Raw genomic sequence first — 6,966 nt, forward strand, 5'->3', positions numbered from 1 at the left:
ATTCTAATAATTTCAATACATGAATTATTTTTTTCTAGAATCGTATAGGTATAAGATAATTAATATACCTAACTCATAAATATTTGCAATATTTAGAAAATTTTTAGCATGTATCTAACCTGCTTGAATAAAAAGAAAAAGAAGAAGAAGAAGAATGAATTAAGTTTATACTTTATAAAATATCAAACATTAAATTAAATATAATTATAAATTAAAACCCGACATAATATATCCGATTACACCCCTGTTATTTTCCCTAATAAATTTTGGTACTGTGATAATTTGAAAAAATAAAAAACTCGCATTATTGTACTCCAGCTTGCTGCGTGTCTACTCCAACCAAAAAGAACCTTCACCGGAATCTCACTGGGAAATGAAACGTCCTGTCATCCTGATCATGGCTTACTTTCAACAATAATCATGGACTTTTTTTTTCTAAGTTATAGATACGTACAGCTTTAACTTTTTTATCAAAGTTTTGTTAAAGATATATCGACTTGCTTATCTTTTTCTTTCTTCAATTGGATTTCACCTCCATCGTTTGTGTCTGTATTTTATCTACCCTATTGTTTTATGTAAAATACTGACGACATGAGGAAAGCTCTACAGTCTTGTACTGTATATAACAATATGGATGTGAAAAAGAAGAAAAAAAGAAGAAGAAACAACGAGAAAAGTTAAAAGTACTGAACCACTTTTGTATTATGTGGTGAACTGATCTGAAACTCCTTCAGTGGATTGCTTCCAGTTGTTTTTAATTTGTTCTTGTTTCCTTTCTTCTACCTTCATGTGGTCTTTTTGACTGATCATTGTCTTCTCTTTCTTTTTCTTTTTTATTTGTATTATCAATGTCAGCACTGTTTCTCTTGTACCGTGTTTTTTCTAGAAGAATGTAATCTTATCTGCTAACAAGGTGGCAAATAGATCAGTAAATCAAGTCCATAACATTGTTTAATGTTGTTGTATTGCAGGAAGTAGATGGAATTTCATGACATTCTACCGCTTTACATTTTAATAATCAATGCTTGGATAAGAAAGCCGACTGAGAACTCCCATCAAGGGAGTGATGAGCTGGTTCTTAATTCAAGGAAGAGGTCCCAAGAGCTGAGGACTATTCCAAGTGATGCTAATACTCAGGGCTTATCTCTGTCTCTTTCATCAAATCGGCCATCTAAACTCAACGGTACGCAGTTTGCAGAAGCATATATATGAATCTGAGTGTTTGGAATCAAAGAATGGCTTTTCCAAAGAGCCTCATGATGATTCAAAAGTTTCCAGGTAAAGTTATCTGTGTCCATTTCCAATACCATCAATTCTAAGTAAAAGTTGAGGAAAATCATTACATAACTTGCCAGAAAATGCTACAAGTGTTCAAAATACTGGTCTTCTTGGGCCTTTCACTGGATATTCAACTATTCTAAATAGTTCTAGATTCTTAAAGCCAGCTCAAGAGCTACTGGAGGAATTCTGTGGTGTTAATTGTTAAAGGTCTGAAACTCATAAGAACATGTGAGTTGCTCAAGAGGCGATGTGGAGGAGCTAGGCCTCCAAGTTTGAGTGATACTGTTAATGAATCTGATACCGGGGATGAAGCTAATGGCGACAACAATTTAGGTGCCTCATTGTTTAACTTTCGCAGATCAAATGAAGAATTTGGTGATTGTGGAGTAGGAAACATATCTTCTGAATCTTATAGGCCAGAGTACCGACAAATGAAGGCCAAACGTCTATTGTTGCTGGATGAGGTTGGTTATATCTATGTCCCCCGTCTCTCTCTCTCTCTCGCGCGCGCGCACACAAACACTCCTTTATGTATATATATATATGATGGTGCCATCATCCTCCATTTTTCTCTTTCCTATCGTTACATGCATAAAAAGAAGGATGGCACAAGCTTGTTGGAACCACTTTGTCTTGACTATATTAGTAATTCTCTCGAGATGGTTTAGTTGCTAATTTACTACATGCAACAGCTTGCTTGATATTACATTTGTTGCATATGATGAACAACAGGCTTTCCATGTGGACCTATTTTCCAAGAGTTAAATTTTTTTAACATTCAGAAATATCACATTTGTCTTGGTTAAGAGCTAGATGAAGTAGTTATAAAAGCTTTAAACGGATGCTTGAGGCAGTACTGCCTTGACAAGAATGTTACAGGGGAAATTTAAACACCACTAAAAAATATTGTGTCTTTACGAAACAAGGATATAAAAAAATATGTGCAAAACACGCAAGTTGAAAATTTGTCACAAGATGTATAAAACGGTAAGGAACACGAACAAATCTCCGCGGGAAAATAAATCTGTTAATTGGAATTAAGTTTCATTTTTATAAAAGGAAAACCTTAAGATTAGAGAACAATGATATGCAAGGCACGAATTTTTGGGAATAGAGGAATGGAATTGGGGATAGGGTTAGATAAGGTCAGTGATAGGCAATAATTAAAGAAAACTTAAGGCATAATATTGTGTTACCATGCGCTGGAAATCTGGAAAAGTTTCCTGTGAGACATTTTTCTTTTTAAGAATTTCAACGTCAAGTCTGAACTTCCTTTGTATGATGAACTTGTGAATCAGTTTCATATGCAATCTTCTGCATTCAGAGTATTCAATGATCATTCATGTCATAAGTTGTAGTTATATATAACGCAGGCAATGCTCCCAGCAGAATTTCACTTCCCTTGCAAACAATTTTAGTCTCAAGACTATATATTTTTGTTTGCGAAGAGAATGGGCCATTCTGCTATTCCTTAGTTACGATACCTTTTTGAATTTTTTTTTTTGAAATGGTCATTTTTGACTTTGGGTTGGATTTGATTCACTCAAGATTGGTGGTGTTTTCTAAGCCGTTGCAGGAATAGTAGAAAAGTGCAAATGCATAAAACTTCATGCTAAAGCCTTGATTTGTATAAGACAATTTCATGTTTTTTGGTTTGGTCTATACAACTATGTTAATTCAATCCTGAATCTGGGAAGTCCTGTTAGTCATTTGATCTGGCATGTCTAATGCTGACTGCTTCAGATTCTACTCAGACATGCGCTTGCATATGCGTACAAGTGCACACACCTACAGTCCAATTAATTCTTCAGTTAGGTTCAAGCATCATTTACTGCATGTTTCCTTGTCTTACAACTCCAAATGTCCTGGGATATATACAATAGGATGATGATTTTGGTTCTATAACTATTCATCAACTGCTAGAATCACAATCAAATTTAGTTTCCAGTTACCTGTTGATTTGGACTTTAGATTCTATGAAAAGAGTATTCAATTTAATTCCCACTGGTTTCCTAGTTATTATTCAAATCAGTGCTTTTCAATGATATTGAAGCATTTATGCCTGAGACTAATTTTTACTTCATTCAAGGTTAAATATTGCTTTAAAGGCTAGGGGATTGTATATTCTGTAAGCTGAGCCATGCTGGGGTCGGTCCAGCTTGCATTCTGCTGAAATAAATTGGTTTAAGTAATAAGCAAACAGTGCAGGAATTTTAACATTGACGGTTCTTTAAGGGGAGCTATCAGAGGATTTTGATTGTCTGTGTGGTCATTTAAATATGGATAGGATAGTCTTCCTCGTTTGATCAGTAATTATTACTCAGTTAACAGTGCACATCCTTCCAAAGTCACCATGCAAGTCCAAAGCCAAATAAGCTGTCTTGTTATGACACCATTACTGACGTGAAAAAAAGGAGGTCAGATCAGCAGCATCTTAAACTTGCTAAAAAATGCAAATTTTGATTGTTGCCACTCTGCTTAAACTTTGGTTGACGACGAAAGAATGCGGAGTGGAATTGCCTTTTGTCCCCAATAAACTCCAACCAAGTTTATGTTCTATCATTGTGGGTAATGAGATTATCTTAGAACTGGTAAGTTATACATATTTGAGAATGTAATGCCTTTGTTGATCATGTAAATTTCGAGAATGTTGGTGGCTTAATTTCTAACATCTGCTTCCATTCATACTTTGAAAAAGCTTTTTTGTGACTCTGCTGCGCTGTTTATTAAACGGTTTTGCAAGAGGTACAAGCAATATTATCAGCAGATGGAAATGGTTGCTTCATTTTTTGAATCAGTTGCTGGTCTTGGTGCTTCCACCCCGTAAATTTCCTTTGCCCTCGAGGCAGTCTCAGGGAATTTGTTCTCTGATCAGCCATCTCTGATCAGCTCGAGCAAGCAACAAGAGTCGTAGGAGAGAATCTGTTCTCAAATACATTTACCTGAAGTCCCACATTTGGAGGCCTCAAAGAGGCCTACCAGAACACGCACTGGTGGTTCTCCGAGCTTGTCTGTTTGAGCATTTTCTTCACCCGTAAGCCTCTCTCTGTATTCTGTAGTATGTAGCTTGGTGTGAAATATATGTACTATATCAAAATTTTCCTCCATGTAGATACCCTCAGACACAGATAAGCACTTGCTAGCCACTCGAACAGGTCTTTCTCGACACCAGGTAAGTTAGCTCCTTGTTCATCTCTATAATCTTTTCTTTCCAAGGTGCCAAGGCACTTTGGATGATTGAAGTGAGATATTTCTAGCCTCTGCATGAACATCTTCTGGCAGAACAGCAACGAGAATCTCAGCTAAGTTTGCACAACACAAATTCAAATCAAATTTTGAAACATATGACCTCTAGATTTTAGCTTGAACCCTCATCATTTTATCTAAGTGAGATCAACCATTCAATGATACCAAGTTAGTCATACAACATGCTTATAATAATCATCCTTTTGTTTTGCCTATATAAGACACAAAACCAAAAAGATATAGATGCAAGAATTCATCACTTTAGAAATATATATAAAATTGCGCCACTCATAAGAAATCCGAAAATTATTAAATAGCTAAAAACTTAAGCTGCACTTGAATTCAAATTCAGAAAAAAAAGGCCTTAATTCATTATTGAAAGTTAATTATATACTTGAAACAACTTTTATCATCACTACTACTACAACAAGCATATCCAACAATAAGCATCTAATTATCAACAACAGCAACAACCACTGTAACCACTGCTATCATCTAATTGTCAATGTAACCCTCAATTTATTACTTCAACGTCATCACTACTGCGACAACAATAAGCATTGCTATTTATTATTATTATTATTGCCGTCACCACCATCACCATCTTGTTATTAAAATAATTATCATTGCAACTATCTTTTTATAACAATTTACTACTCACTTCTACGATAACAATCATTGTCATCATTACTAATATTATTACTACTATAACTTGTTGTTTCTAACATTATTATCATTATTATTATCATCGCTACTATTACAACCATTACCATTTTTATCACCAACATCACAACTGTTTTACAAGTAAATATTTTCTTTAGTATATTCAAACAATTAAAAATAACTCATTTTCCTTTGTAAAACTAATAAATATGTAGAAAGTTCAAATTGATAATTTAGCATACTTAAAACTAAAACAACCATCATGAACACATCTCCAATGCATATATGATTGAAGAAGTTAGATGGACGATATTCGTACTTAAAATCCACATGATTTTCATGGATTAAAAGGTTGTCAAATCAAGCTCTGGCCAACAAAGATGTAGTTGACAGCTTTAAAGATTTGATCTATACATTCAGGTAAACCAAGATCAAAAGAATTATTAGAAGACACTCCTATGTCGTTTAAATTCTAATAATCTTTGTGAATTCTTGAATTTTATCACATCTAAGTTAAGAAATTAAGCCCGATGTTGCTATTATCAGTCACATGCATAAAAAATTGTCACTTGCGCGTGCACGTTCCTGCTTGATCCACAAAGTTCAATGACAAGAACTTGATAGAGAAAAACCTCTTAGAATGCTTTATTTATTCTGTTAGGGTGTAAAACAATCGACTGATTGTTTCAGGTGTCAAATTGGTTCATAAATGCCCGGGTGCACCTCTGGAAACCAATGGTTGAAGAAATACACACTTGAAACCAAAGGTTTGTTGGAAAACAATCAAGTTTCTGGGAAGAATGTTGGGGATTCTGCTGAGGGTTCCATGCAGCCAGATGGTGATCGCCAAGCTCCCAAAAAGATTGATACAAAGTACATGTTTAGTAAAAAATTGGAATGCTCTCCTATTGGCGCCTCAGGGGGCAGTGGAGGAGATCAACTTGAAGCGAAGAAGGAGAATCAAGAGAAGAGATGGAGAGTGGAGTTTAAGGTTCCGATAAGTGCAAACAGATCGTTGATGAATTTTATGCCATATCAGAAAAATGGGAGTGAAAATGGGGGCCTGGTGCGGTTTCGCTTACGTTGGGTCTCAGGCATGGTATTGAAAATGCATAACACCAGCAATTGCAACATGAAGAATCAGCCGAGGCTGCAATTTGGAGGTCAGACAATCAACGATTTTGTGGACCGATGAAAAAAATCTTCTGATTAGTGGAAGTGGAAAGAAAATGGGGAGGAGGGAAAGAGGCAGCTTTCTTTAATTTTTGGTAGTGGTACCTGGATGGTCTTGAAGATTTCTGTTGCTCTTCGTTAATACATAGTGGCGAATTTTTTGTCCATTTAACAATATATATAACTTTGTTGCATGCTTTTATTCTATTTTTAACACATGGATGGCTTGAAATAAACTAAAAATAATATTGATTTTAAAATTAGTAATTAATTAATGTAATTCTTATTCTATACAAATTTATATCTAGGGCTCTCATTTAGTTTCTCCATGGTTTGCTCTAAACCACAAAAATGCGGGGTTGACGTGCTATTCATCATTTCGCTTACATATATGACAACATCTCAAGTCTTCAAGCATCTCACCTGGATAAATCATTTTGTTTCTTGAGCTCTGCGGGACGATGGACGCCAAGAAGGTTACTTCCTCGCTCTTAATAATCACATTGCTGGTAGAAATGGGTTTTGAAGAAGTAGGAGCCAACGAAGCGCTAGATGAATTATTATTCGAAACTTGCATGGCTGTGTGCGTGAAAGAAGATGGAG

General features: G+C 35.3%; 1 pseudogene; it reads left to right on the forward strand.

The window, feature by feature from the left end:
• Positions 1-978: 978 nt before the first annotated feature.
• On the forward strand, positions 979-6,579 carry LOC133699355 (BEL1-like homeodomain protein 8; annotated as a pseudogene).
• The last annotated feature ends 387 nt before the right edge of the window (positions 6,580-6,966 follow it).

The sequence above is a fragment of the Populus nigra genome, chromosome 7 (assembly GCF_951802175.1).
Source record: "Populus nigra chromosome 7, ddPopNigr1.1, whole genome shotgun sequence".
Classification (NCBI taxonomy): domain Eukaryota; kingdom Viridiplantae; phylum Streptophyta; class Magnoliopsida; order Malpighiales; family Salicaceae; genus Populus; species Populus nigra.